The sequence below is a fragment of the Panthera onca genome, chromosome C1, assembly GCF_046562875.1.
Source record: "Panthera onca isolate mPanOnc1 chromosome C1, mPanOnc1 haplotype 2, whole genome shotgun sequence".
In the NCBI taxonomy this organism is placed as follows: Eukaryota; Metazoa; Chordata; class Mammalia; order Carnivora; family Felidae; genus Panthera; species Panthera onca.
Genome location: NC_138346.1, coordinates 201,982,476 through 202,006,930, shown reverse-complemented (window position 1 = coordinate 202,006,930; position 24,455 = coordinate 201,982,476). Strand labels below are relative to the sequence as shown.

General features: G+C 46.1%; 1 long non-coding RNA gene across 1 annotated transcript in view; it reads right to left on the bottom strand.

Annotated features, from left to right (window-relative positions):
* Positions 1 to 3,500: 3,500 nt before the first annotated feature.
* The window catches only part of LOC132672175 (uncharacterized), a 26,147-nt gene continuing 5,192 nt past the window's right edge, over positions 3,501 to 24,455 (bottom strand). Inside the window, exons 2-3 of the long non-coding RNA XR_013557672.2 lie at positions 24,105 to 24,155; positions 3,501 to 5,896 (exon numbers count right to left, since the gene is read on the bottom strand). This is a non-coding gene — a long non-coding RNA (uncharacterized LOC132672175). The remainder of the gene's footprint in view (positions 5,897 to 24,104; positions 24,156 to 24,455) is intronic.

The following is a 24,455-nucleotide window of genomic DNA, read 5'->3' as shown; positions in this document are numbered from 1 at the left end:
ACACTGCCAAGTCAGCTATTGGTTGGAAGAAGGGGGAGGGTTGAAAAGAGGCCATCTCTCCTTCCTTGCTCACACAGCCTTGTTCAGACATCAGCACTGTTCTCCAGGGAGGTGGACTTCTCCAAGGCCCCAGGAGACGAAGCCTTAAACCTGTCAACATAATCCCATTCTCCTTTGCCTAAGTGACACAGTTATGGCCTCGGAGACCCAAGAACTCACGGAAGTGGGCTAAAGATGAAGGATCCTCCCCTCCCCCCCCCAGATGAAAAGTGAAATTCCAAAGGAAAGCTTCATTCTTGCCTTGAATGGGGCTGTAAGAGGGTAAGGCAGCTATTCTGCAACCAAGATGGTGGGCAAATCTCAGGAAGACATCCACTCCCTGAAAACAGCAAAAAGGTACTATAGATAGCGCCCTGGCCATTGATGACATCACTGTGCTACCAGTTTACCTGCCCCTGGAGCTGCCCCCCACCCCTGACTATTTAGGATGTGAGATAACAAAGGGCATCATCGTGTAATTACTCTTGTTACTTGCAGCAGAGATCACTCTATATACATTCAAGACTCCATCTCGATGTGCCAATGATCCTCAGATCTCTAATTCCAGTTCAGATCTCTCTCTCCCTTAAGCTGAAGATTTGTTGGAGATCTCTGCTGTGATGTTCCAATAGCACCTCAAACTCATCAGACACCCAAGCAGAGCACCTAGCTCCTCCTTATGTTTTCCTAGTCTCATGTCTCTGGGAACACCACCACCGTTCACCTATTTGTGCAGACCAGAAAGCTGAGAGCTATCCTTGGGCTCCCCTGCCCCCCACTGCACACCTCGTCAATCTCTGCATCAAGCATGGTCGATCTTTGCACCCCACTTGTTATCTTACCATTATATGCTTGTGAGTATGATTCTCCCTCTGGACCTTGAAGACTTTGAGGATAAAGACTGTCTCTGTGGATTCTGTACCCCCAGTGACACAGTAGGTACTCAACAAATATTTCTTAAATGGGTGGACTAGTGAATGAATGAGTTAAATTTTTTTCTAATGTTTATCTATTTTTGAGAGAGAGAGAAAGAGACAGAGTGTGAGTTAGGAAGTGGCAGAGAGAGAGGGAGACACAGAGTCTGAAGCAGGCTCCAGGCTCCAAGCTGTCAGCCCAGAGCTGGATTCGGGGCTCAAACTCACCAACCATGAGATCGTGAGCTGAGCTGAAGTCAGATACTTAACCAACTGAGCCACCCACTGAATGAGTGAGTTAAGTAAGGGAACAACAGGATCGCTGTTAGACTTGGGAAAGATTAAGGTATTTGAGCATTTTTTGTTTGTTTTCGACGGACACATTGGAAAGAAAGTACTGGAAGATTGGGAGGAGGGTGACTGAGCAAATGCTACAGGCTTGGAAGAGAAGTACACTCTTTGTCTTCAGTTGGGAGGATAGGAAAGAGGAGAGGATGAAACTGAGAATCCGGTACTGGGAAGTGGAGAGAAAGGTGCTCATATTGATGACCTCAGTCAAGAGGGAGTTGAGATCCATTTCCGAGGGGGAAGCAGGGGGAAGGGTAGCACGAGTGGGTGGCCCAGCCAGTGCGAAGCACAAGAGGAAGTCCCCCAGAGAGGGATAGAAGGGCTGTGCAAGGGCAGAAGAGCCTCGCTGGTGTTTCATAACCCGGCTCTGCTATTTGCGAGGAGCCATTCACATGGTTCTGTTGACTTTCCCCAGCCACAGTTGGCAGTCCAGGTGCAAAAACCACGCAAACGGACAGTGGGATCGACTCCAGCCTGGGCCTTGGCCAGGCCAGCACTGCTGAAAGTCAAGGGGTGAGGAAGGGGAATTCCCACGTGGGCCATGCTGGGCATCAAAACACATCTTGCCATTTAATCCTCACAACAGATCTGCAAGGGAGGTATTATGATCCTCGTTCTCCCAGGAGGAAACAAGATTCAGAGAATTAATTGGCTTGGCCAAAGTCACACAGCCACAAGTGGCACAGCAGAGCTGGGTTCACATCCAAGGTAGCCTGACTCCTAAACCTGTGCTCCTCACACCAAAGCATTTATTGAGTGCTTACTGCATGCCAGGCATGCCAAGCCCTTCCCATCCACGCTCCCTTGTTCAGTCCTCAAAATAACTCAGTGAGGCACTGATCATGATTTTCCCAAAAGCAGCTGAGCAAAGAGACTCAGAGAGGTTAAGTCACTTGGCAAAGTACCCCAGCTAGTGAGTGGCAGAGCCAGGATCAGAACCAGGAAGTTATAAACCAGTACCATTACCAGTTACTGGAACATACTAGAAAGCTATGGCCTGACAGATGAAAAGACAAACACAGAATACCAGTGGTGCATCTGAGCCCAGAGCTTTTGACGACTACATTTTCCTGCTTCCCTCCCTTCATGTCTCCTTGCTTATTTATTTTTACCTTTTACATTTGATTGATGATTGATTGATTGGTTTTTTTCACACCCAACATGAAGCCCAACATGGGGCCTGAACTCACAACCCAGAGATCAAGACCTGAGCTGCGATGAAGAGTTGGACACCCAACCAACTAAGCCACCCAGGTGCCTCTGTTTATGCTTTTATTTTTTATTTTTACTGTTTATTAATGAAATTTTTAAACACACAGAAGTAGAGAGAATAGTATAATGAACTCATACAACCAAACTCAGTTTCAACTGTTACCAACAGTTCCCCAATCTTACTTCATCTAATACCCCACACACTTCTTTTGTCTGAAATATTTTAAAGCAGACCTTAGACATCAAGCAATTTTATCCATAAGTACTTCAGTAAGCATTTCTAACCGCTAAGGATTTTCTTGGTACATAATCACAATGCCATCATCACATCTAACAAAAATAACAAGAATTTCTTAATATTATCTAGTTTCCAAACCATCTTCCGACGATGCTGATTGTCTCAAACGTCTTTTTACAGTTAGTTTTACAAATGAGATCCAAATAAGGTCTTCCACATGATAATTCACTGTTTTCATCTCATCAATGGCTTTTAATCTATAGCAAGTGCCTTCTCTGCCATTCTTCTGTGCCATTGATTTGTCAGAGAATGATTGAGGGTATTATGATCCTCATTTTGACATATCAGAAACTGAAGTTCAGAGAAGTTAAGTAACTTGCTGAACATCACCCAGCTAAGAGACAGACTTCATCTGGGACTGCCCCCAAAGTCTGTTACTAGTGGGAGGAGCTTAGTACCCAAGGGGGTCCCAGCTGGGTGGGGGTTAGGCAAAGCAGCAGGGGCAATGGTCTGGACCTGACAATAAAAAGAGGTGATGGGAAGTAATAATAATTATTACACTATTTTTTAAATTTTATTTTTAATTTTTTTAAATTTACATCCAACTTAGTTAGCATACAGTGCAACAGTGATCTCAGGAGCAGATTCCTTAATGCCCTTTCCCCATTTAGCCCATCCCCCCTCCCACAACCCCTCCAGTAACCGTCAGTTTGTTCTCCATATTTATGAGTCTCTTCTGTTTGGCCCCCCTCCCTGTTTTTATATTATTTTTGTTTTCCTTCCCTTATGTTCATCTGTTTTGTCTCTTAAAGTCCTCAGATGAGTGAAGTCATATGGTTTTTGTCTTTCTCTAACTGACTAATTTCACTTAGCATAATACCCTCCAGTTCCATCCACGTAGTTGCAAATGGCAAGATTTCATTCTTTTTGATTGCCGAGTAATACCCCATTGTATATATATACCACATCTTCTTTATCTATTCATCCATCGATGGACATTTGGGCTCTTTCCATACTTTGGCTATTGTTGATAGTGCTGCTATAAACATGGGGGTGCATGTGTCCCTTCAAAACAGCGCACCTGTATCCCATGGATAAATGCCTAGTAGTGCAATTGCTGGGTCATAGGGTAGTTCTCTTTTCAGTTTTTTGAGGAACCTCCATACTGTTTTCCAGAGTGGCTGCACCAGCTTGCATTCCCAATTATTACACTATTTTTGATTGATATACTGCTTGCAAGAGTCTGGGCATCTGCTAAAAGCTTCATGGTACTATTTCATTCAGTCCTCACAACAACCATGAGTAGGTCATACTTATCCCCATTTTACAGATGAGGAAACTGAGGCACAGATTGATTATGGAGTTTCCCTAAGTCCCACAGTTAGTGTAGGCAGAGCTGAAAGGACGATTTAACCCCAAAGTCTGTGCTATTTTTGACTATCACTAGAGAGGGAACTTTCTGGAAACCTGAGATTTTGAGACCTCTTGGTTGGAGGAGAAAACTGCCAGAGACCAGCAATGTGATTGATGCCCAGCCAGCCACACCCACCTTCAGTTTCTTGTTTGCCAAATGGAGCAACCATTAAGAAATGATCCCCGAGGGTCCCCATGTCCTCAGTGGCCTGGTTCTCAGAGGAAGACTTCCAGGGGTGGGTGACTGGTTGACACAGGCCTGGGGGTGGCGATGCTGGAGAGGAAGCAATCCTCCGTTTCCCCTTTCATTTCTGCATAGCTTGGGCTTGCTTAAACGTTTCCTTGGTACACCATGGATCCCTTCCATGCATGTACTGTTCTTGCCCTGGCCCCTATGACTGTCCCAGAGGGTGGATCTGCCCTGCCTCTTCCTCTGGATTTCCCCTGGAGCCTCTGTGGTGCCTGAACATCCTCAGAAGTCGGGGGGGGGGGGGGGAGTGGGGGACGAAGACTGTTTTTCTTACAGCTTGAGCTCTCTGTCACATGCTTCAGTGTCATCCTCAACAAAGAGTCATCCCAAATCACAGGATCAAACCAATAGGTCCTTTATCCAGAAGCTAAAGACCAAACAGTTGGCAGAGGCAGATCAGTGGGATCTGGGGTTGTGATGCAACGACCCAGGTGCCAGGGTAAAGCCCACGTGCCATGGAAGAAGAGCAGAGTGTTTTCAGGATCTCACCACTCAGGGCCGGGAGCCCCACAGGCCTCTTCCTGTTGTTTCCAGGTCCAGACAGCCATTGTGGGCAGCTATAAGGGCTCTGGGGAGTGGGTGGCCTTTAGAGAAATAGACTGCCCTAGGGATATGGATACCAATAGGGTCTGGAGGGGGCTCTGCATTGATGATCCCAAAATAAAATACTGAAAGGGCTTTATAAACTGTAAGATGCAGTGGCCCCTTATTAGAAGGCAGAGCAACAACAAAGGGGCTGCCCAGGCACCAGTGGATCTGGGTTCTGGTTCAGGCTCTTCTATATCAGCTCCGATACCTACGGTGGGTTATACGACCTCTGTGTCTCAGTTTGCTCACATTGAAAATGAGAGTTGGGTTGAGTAACGATAGCTCTGGGTCTTTCAACCCCAAGAGTCTAGGATTTGGGGTGACTGTCTGCCCCCAGCACTCTAGGCCTTGCTGAAAATTGATGGCACAGAGATAGGAGTCCATATGCCCAGCATATGGCACATACTTGGCACGTGACAGACGCTTGAAAAACACCGTGGCTAAGATTTTCACAGTCAAGGGAATAACACCGGCTGGCATTTACTGAACAGTTACTATGAATAACCCCATGGTCTGTGTATTCTTTATGGCTACACAACAGGTTTTCCCAAAACTTAGCAGCTTAAAACAATAGTAAACATTGATTATCTCATATAGTTTTCTGTGGGTCAGGAATTCAGGAGCAGCTAAGCAGAGTGGTTCCAGCTCAGTGCCTCTAAGGAGGTTGCAGTAAAGATGTTGGCTGGGGCTGCAGTGCAGCTTATATCTTAAGACTTGACTGGAGCTGGAGGATCCACTTCCAAGATGGCCGACCCACATGGTCGGCAAGTTGGTGGGCAGCCTCAGTTCCTTAGCACGTGTACCTCTCCACAGGGTTGCTTGAGTATCCTCGGAGCATGGTGGCTGATTTCCCCCAGATGGAGTGATCCAACAGAGCGAAGGTTCTCTAATGACCTAGCCTCGGACACGACACAATATTATTTCCACTATACTCTATTGGTCACACAGACCAACCATGATACAGTGTGGGAGGGGACCACAGATGGGCATGAATACCAGGAAGCAAGAAACTTTGACAGCTATCTTGAACAGCTATCACGGTCTGTTCTAAGTGTTTTATAGCTATTAATTTCTTTATTAATTCATGAGGTTGACACTGCTATCATCCCCATTTTATAGATAAGGAAATTGGGTCCCACAGAGATTAGGTAACTTGCCTAAGGTTACACCTCTAGGAAATGGCTTGGGGCATTGTTTGTGTCTCTCCAAAATCATATGTCAAAGTACTAAACACCAGTGTGATCATATTTGGTGATGGGGCCTTTGGAAGGTAAGGACTAGTGGCCTTAGAGACACAAAAGAGCCTGTTCTCGCTCTCTCTCTCTCTTCTCACACACATGCACTGAGGGAAGGCCATGTGAACATACAGCAAGATGGCAGCCATCTACAAGCCAAGAGAAGAGGCCTCAGAATGGAGCCCACCTTGCCTGTGCCTTCGTCTAGGATTCCCAGCCTCCAGAGCCGTGAGAAATAAATTTCTGGTGTTTAAGCCACCCAGCCTGTGGTATTTTGTTATGGCAGCCTGAGCAGGAGAAGACAGGACTTGAACTCAGAGAGGCGGGCTGCTTACCCTTGCTCTCAAACTTGCCCTCCCTCTATGGCCCAGTTAACACTGGCCCTGGGCTGTGCAGAGAGACTCCCCTGACAGTGGGGTCCAGATGGCATTTGGAAGGCTTGCAGCAAACTCAAGGTTCCCGGGGGCTCAGTGCTGACCCGAATGTTCAGGTACTTGTACTCCAGAGAGACGGTCTTGGGGGCCACCTGCCCACCCCACCTGGCCTGCTGCTCTCCCCCCACCAGCTTGAACCTGGGGTTTGCCACACACACCCTCAGGGCGATCCAGATCATAAACAGTAAGCAGGAGGAAAACAAACTATATTTAAACTGGCAGTTGCTCCATAAACAAAGCTAAAAGACAAGTGACCATTGGGAACAGTAGAAACACACGTAAAGACCAAGTGTCAATACCCATAATACGTTAAAGTTTTAAAAATAAGCAAATGATACAAAAAGGCAATGCACAAGAGAATAAATGACAATGCCCCCTCGCCCAAAACAAAAACAAGCAAGAGGCTTCTCCTCACTAATTTTCAAAATCTCATTAAAACCACAATAAAATCTAATTTTCCCCCTACCAGACTGGCAAAACTATTAAAAATTAATAATATACAACTTTGGTGAAAGTGTAGGGCAATAGACACTGCCACTACCCTTGACCTTGGGGCGGGGGTACGATTTTACAAAATCAAACTGTAAAGTATTTATACATGTGACTCAGCAGTTCTATTCTGAGGCATCTATCTTATCAAAATCCTAGAAAGATAATGACAGAAAGATATATTTAGCCAACTAGAGACAGTTAAATAGATAATCAGATCCATAGATCCATTTAAATACAAGGATGTTTTTTGCAGTGTTGCTTGTAGTGGCAAAACTTTGGAAACGACTCCAATGTCCATCAGTGGAACGAACAAATAAATTGTTGTGTGGTCACACAGTGAATGCTATACAGCAGTGAGAATGAACAAATATTGCCACGGGCAAAAACATAGATGAATCTCCAAGAATGTTGAACAAAAGAGTACGTACATGATTCTGTCTTTATAAAGTTCAAAAAAGCCCTAACTAATCTAAGCTGTTAGAAATCAAGAGAGTGCTGCCCTTGGTGCAGGGGCCGGAAGGGGTCACAAGCCAGACTCTGGAGCACTACTGGTCATGATCTGGTTCTTGATCTCAGTTTGAGCTATTCAGGTACACTCCCTTTGTGAGGGTGCTTTGAACTGTATCCTTGTGAATTGTGCACTTTTCTGAATGTATGTTATACTTCAAGGAAAAGTTTACTTAAAAATAAAACAAAGCATACCCCAATAAGAATTCCGACTGCCCATGCATAAAGTACATATATACATAAGTATTTCTCTAATTTTAAAAAATGACCTTGAGCTTTCTATATTGAATACCAGTATCAAAAGATGTCGGCAATATATTGTTAGCCACAAGCAGAAAGACAGACGTCGTTTGTATGTAATCTGATTCTTTTCTGTCAAGATTATATCTATGTTTATGTAAAGAAGCGTAGAAATCAGAAATGTTGTACAGGCATAGAAAATGGCTGGAAAGAAATCCCACTTTTTAAAAAGTCACCGTTCCTATGGATTAAGTCTCAAAGAGCTGGGGCTTCTTGCTGAGGTCCAGCAGGAAATCTGAGCTGCAACTGAGGAAGCTGGGCCGTCACCTCTGTCAGAGCTGGGCCCTGGCCAACAGGCCAGAGGGGACTTAGGAGTAGGGTTTCTGGAAGCACTGTGAGAGGTGAGCAGCCTAGGACCCCTGGAACACCCAGGTCAAGGCCTTAGGGAGTGCATTTAGAGGTCATGGGCCCTAGTGGTAGTGGGGGAGGGGAAGAAAGAAGGGGACCTGATTTAATCATCACTGCCCTATGAAGCATGTGTGATGATCATTTCTAGATCAGGACGCCAAGGTTAAGTACCTTGCCTAAGGTCATACAGGTCATAAGTGGAAGAGCCAGGCCTTGAACCCAAATCTGTCTGAACCTTGAGTTGGGTGCCCTGCACTGGGCTGGGGAGGGAGGGGCCCAAGACAGCAGAGAGGAGCGGGTTGCCTTCAGACTCAGACTCAGAAAGCCAGCCCACCGGTTTTTTGCAGGGGCCACCTATTAGGGGTTATAAATGCAGGTTCTGCCTAGTGCCTGCAGCCAAGCCACCCAACTGGGGTCAGCACTCAACCACTAAATATGGCCCCAGGGGCTGCTCTGTTAACTCAGCACTGAGACCTCCAGCTCTGGCTGCCAGCAGCCTGGAGCCCGGCACGGATCCCAAGAGTGAGAGCATGGTCTGTCCTCTGTGCCTCTGAGCACAGCCACCCCCTAACCTCCCAACGCCCCTTCTACTCCCTCATTCCTCTGCCCCTACTCTTGGGAAGGAACAAAGGGTGGGGCAGAGGTGACTGGAAGAGTCTGGGTCCTGGATTCAAGTCCCTGAAGTTTGAGTCCAGTGTGACCTGCTTAATTGTCCTAAGTGGCTTAGAACAAGCCAAATTACTGATTGTTGAGGCTGGGGGCCAGGGTCCGCAATCAGTGGTTGGGAGCCTACGACATACCAGTTTTATTCAGTCCTTACGACTATGAGAGGTAGGTATTAGTGCTCCATTTTACAGATAAAGAAACAGAGGCTCAGAGGGGAAGTAATTGGCCCAAGGTCACCCACAGCTTTGGCTCTGGAACCAAGGAAGACCTAGATTTTTGAGGCTCGCCCCACTGATTGGCGGTCTTGGGCAAGTTACTTGACCTCTCTGAGCCTCAGTTGCCTCATCTATAAAGGTGATACTAAATTAATATCCAACCTGTAACATTATTCTGAGGCTTTTTCAAAGTAATGTTAAAACTCTTAGCATGGGGGCGCCTGGGTGGCTCGGTCGGTTAAGCGGCCGACTTCGGCTCAGGTCATGATCTCACGGTCCGTGGGTTCGAGCCCCGCGTCGGGCTCTGTGCTGACAGCTCAGAGCCTGGAGCCTGTTTCAGATTCTGTGTCTCCCTCTCTCTGTGACCCTCCCCCATTCATGCTCTGTCTCTCTCTGTCTCAAAAAATAAATAAATAAACGTTAAAAAAAATTAAAAAAACAAAAAACAAAAAAACTCTTAGCATGGTATCAGGTACAGAGAAGGTCCTTAGTTAACATTATTATGACAAATTCAATTATCTGACCAATGTGAGGCCTCATTCCCAAGAGCAGTGGGGCTAGGGAACATTTTTAACCTTTCCAGAGCAATCCAAGATGTCTTCCCGAGAGAAGTAACATTTCCGTCCCATTTTACCCTGAGACCGTGAGTTCACTGGGTGTGGGTGTGGTTGTGGGAGGGCTGGGTGTGGGGGTATTTGGGAGAAGGTGGAACAGCTGATGTTGCCTCAGTCTGATGTATGGGGGTCAGGTCAGGTCTAAACACGGGCAGGCCACCAGACCTCGTTCTCGGAGAATGTCCCAACAGCCCGCTTGGGCACCTTGGATGATAAACAAGTTGTCACCCTCCGAGCCCCAAGTGAACCTGATAAATCCTGGCAGAGCTGAGGGAAGAGTAGAGGCCCATCTATAAATACTCCATGACTCAGGCTCAGCGTCCTGTTGAAAGAGCTGCTTGTGTTTATGGCTCTGTTGCCGTGGGGAGGTCCTCCAGCACTAGGGATGAAGGTCTAGGCCACCCTGAGGTCTTAGACCACCGATTTTGCTCTGCTGGGGCAGTTGTGGGTCTGCAGCTTAGTGTCCGGTCCATTATGGGATTCAGGAACTCTCTCATCTCTGGGCCTTCTGCACTCAAGAAATGAAACAGGTTGGTTCTCCCTGCTTTAGCCGGATGGGCTATGAGGCAGGATTGCCTGGTGGTTGGGCACACAGGTTTTTATGGTGCCAGAAAAATGTGGGCTCAAGTCCCAATTTCATCCCTGAACTTTGTGACTTTAGACCAGTCACTTTACTTTTCTGAATCTGTTTCCTGAGCTATAAAATGGGGACAGCAATGGAAATACCTTCACAGGTCTGTCATGAGGACAAGAAAAGAGTGTATGTAAGGCACTTAGCACGGTAACCAGCACATAGTAAACCTTCAGTTAATAGTAGGTATTGTACTTACAAATTAAGCTATCTGTTTAAAATTCTTGGAAAAGGGGATACTTGGGGATTTGATTCCCCCAAAGAGGTATTTAGGGAGTTGGTGGTTACCCCGACCTTTACCATCTCTCTGCTTCCCAAATATGAAGAGTCAAGGTATGAAGAAAACAAGATTGGTAGGGAAAGGGCAAGGCACTGTCATTTATCAAATACCTACTGTGTGCCAGCTGCTGTCACTTACATCATCATCTCATTTGACTCCCTAGCTACCATATAACTAACTCCCTGTAAACCAAGCCCCAGTGAAATATACTGAATGGCAGAGCTGAGATTTGAACCCATGTCTGCATGCCTCCAAAGTGCTTGTTGTGTGTGTGGCCCCCTGCATGAGACTGCCTGGCTGCTTCCCTGGTCTAGGAAGGTGGCCAAAGCAGGGATAGAAGTGAGGGAATGAGGAAGGAACAATCAAGGAGCTTAGCAACAGTCTGGGAGAGTGTGGAGAACTAGAAGGACAACTGGAGATAGAAAGCTGGTTGGGGAAGATGTGTAACTTTGAGGTGACTGCTTTGTGGGGTCAACCAGTAGACAAAATGAAACTGAACCTAGAAGAAAGATCAGACTGGGATGGAGACAAGAGTCCTTTGCTCGAGACTGTCTGAAATGACTTCTGAACTTACAACTCCTCCAGACCCTCTCGTGTCTGGCTTTGAATGTCCTCTCTGTAGCACCCACCTCAGGGCCTTTGCATGTGCTGGGTGCCCTGCCTGGAATAGTCTTCCCCTTCTCAACTAAGATGTTACCTCTCCAAAGAGGCCTTCCTTAGCACTCTATTTAAATAGGTCCCCATTGCATTGTTCCTGGACCCAGCACCTACTTTGTCCAACTATTTTTCAAAATCTATAATTGTTTTACTCAATTTCCTTGTCAATTGTCTGTCCCCACCCCCACCCAATAAAGTACCTGTTCCATGAGTACCAGGATTGGATGGGCTTGTTCACTGCCGTATCCACAGCTCCCAATATACAGTAGGAGCCTAGCAAATACTTAGGGAATGAATGAATGACCCAGCCCTGCCTATCTCCTCATATCCCCCTTTTTCTGATTCTCTGCTCCTTTGAAACTGGTTTCCCCATCACGCTCTCCTCATTCTCTTCTCCTATGTGCCCCTACTTGGAATGCCCTTTTACCTCTGCCCCTTCAAACATTGCCAAAGGCTCAGCTCCTCCTGGACCTCCTCTGGGAAGCCCACTTACCCCTGGATCAATCGCCCTTGTGAAGTGAACAACCTGTACAACTGTGCATGATGGCCCTACTCCAAACACCACTGCTTTTATGTGACCTTGAGCAAAGTCACTTCAGCTCTCTAGCCATTTCCCGCCATTAATTCTATCCTTGGGATTTTATCTAAGGGAAATAATTCAAAAGCAGAGAAAAGCCAAAAATGCCCAAAGATGTACTCTGAAGCATTATTTAAAATAGAAGAAAAAAATGTAGGGGTGCCTGGGTGGCTCAGTCGGTTGAGCATCCGACTCTTGATATCAGCTCGGGTCGTGGTTGGGCCCCACGTTGGGCTCCACACTGAGCACGGGGTTTGCTTGAGATTCTCTCTCCCTCTCTCTCTCCTCCTCCCCTGCTCTCTCTCTCAAAACAAATAAATAAATTAACTTAAAAAAAATAAAAGAAAATAGAAGAAAAATTTTCAACAACAAAAATGTTGAATGTTAACCACAATAAAAGCTACTGTTTGTTGGGGCGCCTGGGTGGCTCAGTCGGTTAGGTGGCCGACTTCGGCTCAGGTCACGATCTCGCGGTCCGCGAGTTCGAGCCCCGCATCGGGCTCTGGGCTGATGGCTCAGAGCCTGGAGCCTGCTTCCGATTCTGTGTCTCCCTCTCTCTCTGCCCCTCCCCCATTCATGCTCTGTCTCTCTCTGTCTCAAAAATAAATAAAACGTTAAAAAAAAAAAAAAAGCTACTGTTTGTTTACTGAGTGTTTGAACAGGCCAGGCAGCACGTGGGGGCATGAAGAGCTGTTGTTAAGAGCACGGGTCCCAGAGCTTCAGCTCTCTTGTGATCTTGAGCCAGTGACTTACCTCTTTGACCCTCAGTTTCCCAATCTGTAAAATGGGGATGATGACGGCTCCTACCTCATTGGCTTTTTGCTGTTGTTAGGCAAACTTTCTATCAACTACAATCCAAATACAGAAAGGTATACAAATAAATGTGCAACTCAGTGGATTTTCACAGACACACACAAATATGGTCCTGTAATCTGGGCAGTTTTGAGGATCACATGAGACAACACCTGGGGAGTACTTAGGGTGCCAGTGATGAACGGCTAATGTCACTCGTGCTGTATTTCATGCGCATTGTGCTAAGCACTTGCCACGTATTATTTTTATTAAATCCTCACGGTAACTACCTTGTAGTGGCTACAAGGCAGGCACTGATATTACCCTCATTACAAATAAGGAAACCTAGATTCGGAGAAGCTAAATATACTGGCCAACGTCACAAAGTTAATAAATGACAAAGGGGAGAGAGGAATCCAAAACCCTCCTCCCCAACCACTTGATTCCCCGAAATAAACTAACAAGTCGACTAGTCAGTAAAAAAAAAAAAAAAAAAAAAAAAAAAAAATGGGTAGTCAATGACCAACTCAGAAAACTGTGGTCTTCTGAATTCTTGAGTCAATTAAATATTTATTGATAGGCTATGTGCCAGGCACTGTTGTAATCATTGGAGACACAGAGCAAGTGAGATCGAAAAGTCCCCTGGCCTCACAGAGCTTACATTCTCTGTTAGGAGAAGACAGACACGAAAATAAATAAAGATAATTTCTGAGAGTAATAAATACTATCAAGAGAAGAAAACAGGACAGTGGGATGGAGTGCGACTTACAGTCAGGGGCGCTGCTTCAAATAAGATATAAGTCCTGGTGGCTCAGTCGGTTAAGCATCCGACTTCAGCTCAGGTCATGATCTTGCAGTCCGTGGGTTCAAGCCCCGCATCGGGCTCTGTGCTGACCGCTCAGAGCCTGGAGCCTGCTTTGGATTCTGTGTCTCCCTCTCTGCCCCTCCCCTGCTCATGCTCCGTCTCTCTCTCTCTCTCTCTCAAAAATAAATATAAAAAAAATTAAAAAATATATTAAGCAGCCATTCTCAAATATCATTTTGCAAACTAAAACCTGGGAAAAGGTAACATAAAAAAGAAGAAACCACGATGAGCACTATGACAGTTTTTGTGCACACCTCGTCCCAGCCTTTGCTAGATGGACGGACAAAACTGTCAGAAAAGTGAAAAAGATTTATTGAGGTGGCATGACGATGAGGCCTTTTTAATTTCTTTTTTCCTTTATGAAAAATACCTGCTACTGTCACCTGACGGTCTACCTAATTCGTTTAAAGTTAAGAAAAAAGAAGCAGCATTCCAGGAGTCTCACACAGACCAAAGAAGACAGTTCTCTGGTTACTGGGAAGGCTAAGCACATGAGAGGGATATATCATCTTAGCAAACATGCTGTGCGATCTCAAGCAAGTAACGCTCCCTCTCTGGGCCACAATACTGAACATGCAGACGGCCTGGTACATCTGACAAAAGTGGGGTCCCTCATAGATGAAGGAAGGCACTGGCAAAACCAAGCTACATGCTATTCATGTAACACATACTTATAAGAATACTTTTTTTTTCAGTCGCAAGAATAAAAAAACAGAATCAGTAATAAAAATCAATCCAGAGAATGAGAAAACAAGCCATGGATGGGAGGAAATATTTGCAAAAGACATGTTTGATAAAGAACTGTGACCCAACGTCTGCAAAGAACGCTTAAAAGTCAACAATAAGAAAATGAACAACTCAATTAAAACACGGACAGAAGATCTGAAGAGCTCACCAAAGAAGATATACGGATGGCAAATAAGCATATGGAAAGATGTTCAACATCATATGTCATTAGGGAATTGAAAATTAAAACAAAAATGAGATACCATGACACGTCCATTAGAATCACCCAAATTCAAAACACTGACATCACCAAATGCTGGCAAGGATGTGGAGAAACAGGAACTCTCATTCATTCTGGGGGGAGGTAAAATGGCACAGCCACTTTGGAACCCAGTTTGGCAATTTCTTATAAAACTCAACATACTCTTACCAGAAGATATAGGAATCCGGTTCCTCAGTATGTGCCCAAATGAGTTGAAAACTTATGCCCACACAAAAACCTGCATGTAAATATTTATAGAGGCTTTACTCATAATTGCCAAAACTTGAAAGCAACCAAATGTCCTCCAGCAAGTGAATGGATAAATAAACTATGGTACAACCATACAGTGGAATATTATTCAGCACAAAGAGAGAGAGAGAGAGAGAGAGCAAGCTATCAAGCCACTCATAAAGACATGGAAGAAATTGAAAGGCATATTATATTACTAAGTGAAAGAAACCAATCTATAAAGGCTATATATTATGTGATTCCAACCTTATGACATCCTGAAGAAGGCAATATGGAGACAGGAAAAAGTTCAGTGGTTTCCAGGGGGTTGGGGAAAGGGAGAGATGAATAAGTGAAGCATATGGAATTTTTAGGGTAGTAAAAATATTCTGTATAATACTATAATGGTAGATACATGTCATATACATTTATAGAAACTCTTACATGCTAAGAGTGAACTGTAATGTGAGCTAAGGACGTTGGGTAATAATGACATGTCAAAGTGGGTTCATTGATTGTAAAAATGTGCCACACTGGTGCATCATGTTGATGGTGGCGGATATTGATGGGGGAGACAGGGGATATATGGGGACTGTCTGCACCTTCTGCTCAATTTTGCTGTGAATGTAAAACTGCTCTAAAAAATAGGTTATTGGGGTGCCTGGGTGGCTCAGTCAGTTAAGCATCTGACTTCGGCTCAGGTCATGATCTCACGGTTCATGAGTTCCAGCCCTGCGTCTTCAGGTTCTGTGCTGACAGCTCGGAGCCTGGAGCCTGCTTCAGATGCTGTGTCTCCCTCCCTCTCTATAATCCTCCCCCGTTCACATTCTGTCTCTCTCTCTCTCTCTCTCACTTGAAATTAAATAATAAACATTGAAAAATTTTTAATAGATAAATAATTTTTTTTAAATAGGTTATTAGGGGTGCCTGGGTGGCTCAGTCATTTAAGCATCTGGCTCTCGATTTCGGCTCAGGTCATGATCTCACCGTTAGTGGGACCAAGCCCCGCATCGGGCTCTGCTGACAGCGTGGCACCTGTTCAGGATTCTCTCTCCCTCTCTCTGCCTCTACCCTGCTCACGCTCTCTCTCTCTCTCTGTCTCTCTCTCTCTCTCTGTCTCTCTCTCTCAAAATAAATAAACATTAAAAAATTAAAAATAGGTTATTCATTTTTCAAAAATCAGTATAAGAGGGGCGCCTGGGTGGCTCAGTCAGTTGAGCGTCCGACTTCGGCTCAGGTCATGATCTCACGGTTCATGAGTTCGAGTCCCGCGTCGGGCTCTGGGCTGACGGCTCAGAGCCTGGAGCCTGCTTCCGATTCTGTGTCTCCCTCTCTCTGTGCCCCGTCCCCGCTCATACTCTGTCTCTCTCTCCCTCAAGAATAAATAAAACATTAAAAAAAATTTTTTTTTTTAAATCAGTATAAGAAAACAAAGAAACATTCATGGATATAATTGTTAGCTCCGGTGGGGGACTGGGAAATTCCCGGAAGATCTTTGCTCCTTGAGGTCTGCCGCCGCTCATGCAGGAAGGAACAAGAAGTCATGTATAAGATGAAGAAACTGGGCTCCCAACAGCCTCTCTTCTCTTCACCGCACACTTACTGCGCACTGAGCCCCGTGCTCCACGTGAATCATTCCATTTGTTCTTTCCACAGCCGAGTGAAAATGCTTCTATGGTGCGAAAGGGTTGAAAATGATTATTCCCAGGGAACGGGAGGAAACTGAGGCTGGGGCGCGTCCATCTGCCCCGTCACCCAGCTGTGTATGGGAGGCTGTGCTCTAAGTCAGGAGGAGAGATTGGGAGCTCCGGGGGCTCTCTCCGCCCTCACGTTCCACACTGCCATGAGCTGGTTTGTCTTTTCCGGAGGCCCAAGTGGGGGGCCCTGCTCCCTCGGGACATTGGATTCCTGGAAGGACAGTGCTGTGCCCTTAGGGGACTGAGAGTCTGACTGCCTGCAGCTCAGCTTCAGGCAGGAATTTCACACCTTCCCAGACCCTAGACCACAGGTGGAGGGTGTCTGGGGGACAGGCCAAGTCGGCCTGCGAGGCTGGGAAGGGTTGTTCCCGCAGAGAAAGGGCTCCTTCTCCAGTCCTCAGCCACCTGTTCCCCAGATCTGCCCTCTCCACCTCTGTACCTCCTCTTTGGAACGCGACATCTACGGACTGGTGGGGCTGGCTGGGTATTAATAGCTGGAGTCTGACGTTGGTGCCGATTAGAAAGGCATCCTGGCAGCCAAGACCTCTGAATGCCTTTCAGCCCATCTCTCCAAGCCTCCCATGACCCTGAAGAGGATGAGGGTGGCAGGATGATGATGATGATGATGATGATGATGATGATGATGATGATAATGACGTACCAGTTACCCTGCTTTGAGGGCCACCGTGCCAAATGCATCACCCACACTGTTGCGTTCAATCCCTACCTATACTTTTAGTACTTCCAATTAATATACGGAGAAATTGAGGCTGGTGAGAGGTCAAGTAAGTTGCCCCAGGCCTCACAGCAGGGAGCAGCCGGGCAGGGACTCAAAACTGTCTGCCAACAGCAGCAAGCGCTCCTGAGGGTGACGGAGCCAAAGACGTGTGTCCTGCTCGAGTCCCGGTAAACACGGTGGCCAGTCCCCTTAACCTCCAGGAGCAGAGCTGACGCATAGGTAGCCCAGTCCCCTTAACCTCCAGGAGCAGAGCTGACGCGTAGGTGGCCCAGTCCCCTTAACCTCCAGGAGCAGAGCTAACGCGTACCGGGGATGGGAGGGGATGAGCTTCCAGGCAGGACAGGGCCTGTTCGTCCGAGGGGCAGGGCCAGAGCCAGCCTGGGAGAGGAGGTGGTCTCCCCGGGGGCTTCCGGTGTGGGGAGTCGGGTGACAGGGAAACCAGGCCTGTGATTACCCCTCTGCTCACCTCTTCTCTTGCGGTTCTGGTTCTCCATCCCTCACACCTCTCTTCACTCCTTTGAGGTGTTTGACTATTTGGGAGAGACAGTCAATCACAGGGACAGGAAAGCAAAGAGGCCCATTTGTCCCTGGGCTCCTAGTCACAAAGGCCTCAAATCTAGGCGTCTGGCATTAGCTTTCGAGGGGCGGCGTGGCACAGTGGTTGCTTAACCACTTACCGCCAGACTGCTAGGCCTCCCTTCCGGGTCTGCCATTTAGGGCTGCGGAGCTTCGGTAAGGTTCTTGAACTGCTCTGTGCCTCTGTTTCCCTGTCTGTAAAACAGGGAGAAACGCCCACGTCCATAGGGTTGTTGTGAAAAGCAACCAAGTTAATAAAAGTAAAGGGTACATTTCTGCAAGCTTAAAAAGCCTGGCACAGAATAAGCGCTCAATCAGCGTTACACTCCATCATTGGCTATTTCCAAGCGATGTTCCGTGCAGAATAACAGAAGGGAAAGGAGACGTTCATCAAGGAAACTTTAAAAACTCCTCTCCCATACTGCACCATTCAACACAACCACTGACGTCACTTTACTCCATTTCCTTCCGATTATTCTCCTGTCCATCATTTTTACAACTCGACAGTTACAGCATACTGAAAAGCCGTGCAGCCTTGGGACTTGTTTTTCATTTAACGTGTTATCCCAAACGTTTTCTATAATCGTCCAATAGGACTGAACTGAGGGCCTGGTCCGTGCTGAGCGTGGCTCTGGGCTCTGGGCACACAGCCACCAGCGGGAACGGACAAAGCCATCCCCTCTAGGAGCTTACATTCTAGCGGGCATTGCCTTCAGAACTCATTCTTTTCCATCGAGGTCTCATCACACAAACAGAGAACACAAACAGGAAGTGCAGAGTTCAAGGAATTTTTACATATATACTCATCCACGTCACCATCACCCAGGTTAAGATCCAGAACATTTCCATCACCCCAGAAGACTCCTTCACCTTCCCCATCAATAACCACCCCGCTTCCACAAAGATTAGTCTCACCTGTTTAAGAAGAGGACCTACTCTTTTGGGACTGCCTACTTTCTAATGGCTGCAGAATATCCCATCCTATCGATATATTGTTGGACACATATTTTGCTTTCAGTTTCTCACTGTTATCAATAATGCTACAGGGACTGTCGCATTTTCGATTACCTCCTTAGCCTAGACTCTCAGAAATGGGATTGATTTTTGAAAGGGTACTTAGTAAACATTGACAGGTTGCTTCCCTAGAATGTTGTAGGGTCCCACCAGCAGTGGGAGGAGCAAGCTACGACCACACAGCATAACCAGAGTGCAGCTCAGGCACCTGCCTTCTTGGCTAGAATCGCCTAGAATTTTAAGAATTCCCGGCATATAATACAGTGCGACAGAGGTCTGACGGGCATGAGAAAGGCTCACTAGGCAGGATCTCTCTTGGTCCTGAGTTTGGGGCTGAGCTTTACCACATCAGAACCATGACTTCTCGAAGCACACTGAAAGGGAATTCACCTTTCACCGATGGATTAACAAAAACCAAGCGGCAGAGGCAGACTCAATCACTAAAGCAGATCTCAATCTAGGAATTTACCAAGATACATTGAACAGTCAGGGAAACAAGAATGTGCATACCGGCGTGCCCTCTCTCTGTTAGAAGGCCGCAGGGAAAGCCAGCTTATGAGAAAGTTTCTCGGTGGCTCAGTCTGTGTTCCCCAGAAGGTAGGGCTGGTGAGAAGGAAGCTCTGACATGTGAGGAGAGGACATCTTATCTTCAGCTCAGCAGACTCCCTCAGATCTGGGTCCTTAAGGAAAACTGAGGTCAGTCCCACACTCTTCGACAATTCCTCCTTCTCATGTCAAATTTCCAAACCCCAGATCCTGTACAATCTCCCACCTGCCCTTCAGTCTAATTGTCCCCTCTTTCCTGGTCACAGCCTCATCTACGCCACCACCCATCGCCTCTGGCCTAGACCTTTGCAGCCAACTTCCCTCCGTTCCTCCCGCCACCCTTGGTCCAACCTCCACCTGGCAGCTAAGTGATCTTTTAAACTGGAAATCTGATCATGTTTAAAATCTCTACTTAAACCCCGTCGGTGATGGAAGGATGAATGGGTAAGCAAAATGTGGTGTGTACATACAATGGAAGATTATTCAGCCTTAACACGAAGAAATGCTGACGCTGGATGCATGAATTGAAGGCATCATGCTAAGTGAAAGAAGGCAGACACAAAAGGACAAATACTCTTAAATATCATACAGTGCTTTTATGAGTTACCTGGAATAGGCAAGTTCATAGGGACAGAAAGTAGGATGCCAGTTGCCACAGGCTGAGAAGGAGAGGGGATGGGGAGTTAGTGCTTAACGGGGACAGAGTTTCAGTTTCGGAAGACGAAGGAGTTCTGGAGATGGATGGTGATGGCTGTGCCACACTGTGAATGTACCTAACACTGAACTGTACCCTTAAAAATGATCAACTCTGGGGCACCTGGCTGGCTCATTCAGTGGAGCATTGACTCTTGATCTCAGGGTCGTCAGTTCAAGCCCCATGCTGGATGTGGAGACTTACTTAAGGTTAAAAAAAAAAAAAAAAAGTCAACTTTATGTTATATATATTTTACCACAATTTTAAAAAACAACTTCGATGACTCACTTTTATCTCAAGATCCATGACAGGGTCTACCGGACCCTGCAGGATCTGGCTCCTGCCTCATGTTGGACGTTTAAGGCTGATCAGCACACCTCTGCCCCCTTCAACTGGGGTTGGGCCCTATTAAGGAACAGGAACAGGAACCCACAAACGTATGGCCAACTAATCTCTGACAAAGCAGGAAAGAATATCAGTGGAATAAAGACAGTCTCTTCAGCAAGTGGTGCTGGGAAAACTGGACAGCGACATGCAGAAGAAAGAACCTGGACCACTTTCTTACACCAGACACAAAAACAAGCTCAAAATAGATGAAAGACCTAAACGTAAGACAGGAAGCCATCAAAATCCCAGAGGAGAAAGCAGACAAAAACCTCTTTGACCTCAGCCACAGCAACGTCTTACTCCACACGTCTCCAGAGGCAAGGGAAACAAAAGCAAAAATGAACTATTGGGACTTCATCAAAATAAAAAGCTTCTGCACAGTGAAGGAAGCAATCAACAAAACCAAAAGGCAACCAATGGAATGGGAGAAGATATTTGCAAATGACGTATCAGATAAAGGGTTAGTATCCAAAATCTATAAAGAACTTAGCAAACTCAACACCCCCAAAAACAAATAATCCAGTGAAGAAATCGACAAAAGACATGAATAGACACTTCTCCAAAGACATCCAGATGGCCAACCGACACATGAAAAAATGTTCAACCTCACTCATCATCAGGGAAACATAAATCAAAGCCACAATGAGATACCACCTCACACCTGTCAGAACAGCTAACATTAACAATTCAGGCAACAGCGGATGTTGGCGAGGAGGGAGAGGAAGAGGATCTCCTTTGCATTGTTGGTGGGAATGCAAACTGGTGCAGCCACTTTGGAAAACAGTATGGAGGTTCCTCAAAAAATTAAAAATAGAACTACCCTACAACCCAGCAATTGCACTACTAGGCATTTATCCAAGGGAGACAGTTGTGCTGTTTCGAAGGGGCACATGCACCCCCATATTTGTAGCAGCACTATCAACAATAGCCAAAGTATGGAAAGAGCCCAAACGTCCATTGATGGATGAATGGATAAAGAAGATGTGGTATATATATACAATGGAGTATTATTCGGCAACCAAAAAGAATGAAATCTTGCCATTTGCAACTACGTGGATGGAACTGGAGGGTATCAGGCTAAGCGAAATTAGTCAGTCAGAGAAAGACAAATATCATATGACTTCACTCATATGAGAAATTTAAGATACAAAACAGATGAACATAAGGAAAGGAAAGCAAAAGTAATATAAAAACAGAAGAGGACAAAACACAAAAGACTCTTTTTAAAAATTTTTTAAATGTTTAATTTTTGAGAGAGACAGAGTGTGAGCAGGGGAGGAGCAGAAAGAAAGGGAAACAGAGAATCTGAAGCAGGCTCCAGGTTCTGAGCTGTCAGCACAGAGCCCAACGAGAGGCTTGAACTCACCAACCATGAGATCATAACTTGAGCTGAAGTCAGATGCTTAACCGACTGAGCCACCCAGATGCCCCCTTGAATCTCAATTTAAAATTTTTTTTTTTAACATTTATTTATTTTTGAGACAGAGAGAGACAGAGCATGAACGGGGGAGGGGCAGAGAGAGAGGGAGACACAGAATTGGAAGCAGGCTCCAGGCTCTGAGCTGTCAGCCCAGAGCCCGACGCGGGGCTCGAACCCACGGACTGTGAGATCGTGACCTGAGCTGAAGTCGGACGCTCAACCGACTGAGCCACCCAGGCGCCCCAAAAATCTCAATTTAAATGTCACTTCTTGTTTAAAGCTTTCCCTGACCTTGTATCCCTTTCATGTAAGAACAATTTCGGGTCTCTCCTCTGGGCTCATGTAACCCCCTGTGGCACTAAATGACATTGTACTGTCTTCGGTTGTTTAGGTATCTGTCACCCTGGCTAGGCTATGAGGGCAGGGACCTTGTCTTCTTGTCCACTGCCTTTTCACCAGCATCTAGCATAATTTCTTGCACATAGTAGTTGCTCACTAAATAGCTGTTGACTTAATGGATGAATAAAGTGCCCACCATGTCCCAGGCACAGATTAACTCTTTGGGAGGAGTTTGTGAAGTGATATTTGCTAACTGCCCCCACCAGTAAATAAGCCCTATTCTCCAGGACACAGAGCTTGATCAAGGAAGGCCCACAATCCTTAGTGAGCCAATCAGATCCAAAGACTCAATCTCAGGACTGTTGCTGAGGAATGGAGGGGCTGACTTTCTCTTTCCTGCAGGGGCAAACTCCTGAGGCTGAACCCCTGGGACTGCTGCCTACCACCTGGGCCCATCAGAGAAGCCGGCCTTAAGCTGTAGTCGGCAAAGTGGGAGGCAGAATACAGAAAGCTGAGTCTTTGGTGATAAGTGAGCTGCTGGATCAAACCTTTCCTGAAGCTGGTATTCCCATCTCAGTTCCTCTCAGGCACACCTGCCAACTATTCCTTTTAAGTCAGTTTGATTGGGTTTCTGCCCTTGTAACACACAACTTCCAGAAAGGTCGGGGGCAGCCAAAGCTCCAACATCTTAGTATCTGCTGAGGAGCTGAATGGATCCTCAGCTTGAGATGCTCTTGGGACCTTGTCTTGTGGCCCTCCTCAACCATATTGGCTGTCAGAGGGGGACACCGCCTAGCAGCAGCTCTTGGCACCAAGGACAGGGGATGGGGAGGTTGGTCCTAACTACTAGCTGCTCAGCTGTTCTCAGTCCTCACTGAGGAGACAACTAGGACCCATCCAAAGACAAAACAGCTGAAGTTGTGCCTGGCCCACGACCTTCTTGGTACCCTAGATCACTTGTTTGGGGGCTAGATCAGAAATAAGCATTTCAATCTGCTTGGTGGAGGTATAGAACTAAAGAATCAGAGTGTCAGAGCTGGAAAGATCTGTTGAGATGAGCTGGTCCCCTCCTTATGTATAATGAAGAAACTGAGGCACGGAACAGGGAGACTTGTTCAAGGTCACAAAGCATGTTAGTGTCAGAGCTGGCACTCTCCTTAAAGGAGTTTTTCCATCAGCCTCCCCCTGCAGAGATGTGGCCGGGAAGGAGAGGGGAGAGAACACGGATGGGGATTCTCCCTGCTATGGCGAGATAGGAGCTGTTCCCCAAACAGTCACTAGTAGGTCTGGTTGGTCGTCCTTAATAATTTAGTAGTGTGTTGATAACACCTTGTGACTAGCCTAGGGTGAGATGAGTTCAGAGGGTACCATGTCTCTGATAAAGCATCAGTCATGCCTCCAGAATTTCTGCAGAGGAGGAATTTAGGGCCAGCAGCCTGGTGGGAAAGGAGACTGAGACTTGCCCTGAAGCTGCATTTGCATAGTTGGTCTACTGCTGTTACTTCGATTTCCACACTATTGACATTTTAAGCAGGATCATTCTTTGCAGTGGGTGACTCTCTTGTGCATTGTAGCAGCATCCTCAGTCTCTACCTACTGGATGTCAGCAGCACCTACCCTCCCAGTGTGATAACCAAAATGTCTCCAGACACTCTGCCAAATGGCCCTGAAAGGCAACCTGACCCATTTGAGATCCATTGTATGATCTTAATTGTATGTTTAACTGGCTGAGAGGGCATGAGGAGATTCTTCTAAAAGAAGACAGGAGATAAAAATAAGAGCCACCCTCTCCTATAAGGAAAAAAAAAAAGTTATCAGAGGGCTGGTCAGCTCTAGGCAGAACTGTGAACTTTGACCTTACCATGCAAGCTTCCTTTCTTAACCATTTTCTTCTCTTTCATGGCTCCCATGCCTACGTAGGAAAAAAAAAAAAAAAAAAAAAAAAAAAAAACTATCCATGAAAAAATTAATATTTCTATCCATGCTAAAAGTGAGACAAGCAGGATACTATAGTTAAAATAGTTGAACTTCAAAACACAATTGTTATACTCTTAAGATGTGAGCGTTCCACTGTATGCAAACTATATCTCAAAAAATTAATTAAAAAACACATGGGCATTGTGGGAAAAGTAAAGTCTGGAAACACAGCAATTTATAGGACTTGGACCTGGAGTCTTGGGTCCACCAATGACTTCTTAGGAACTTAAGTTAC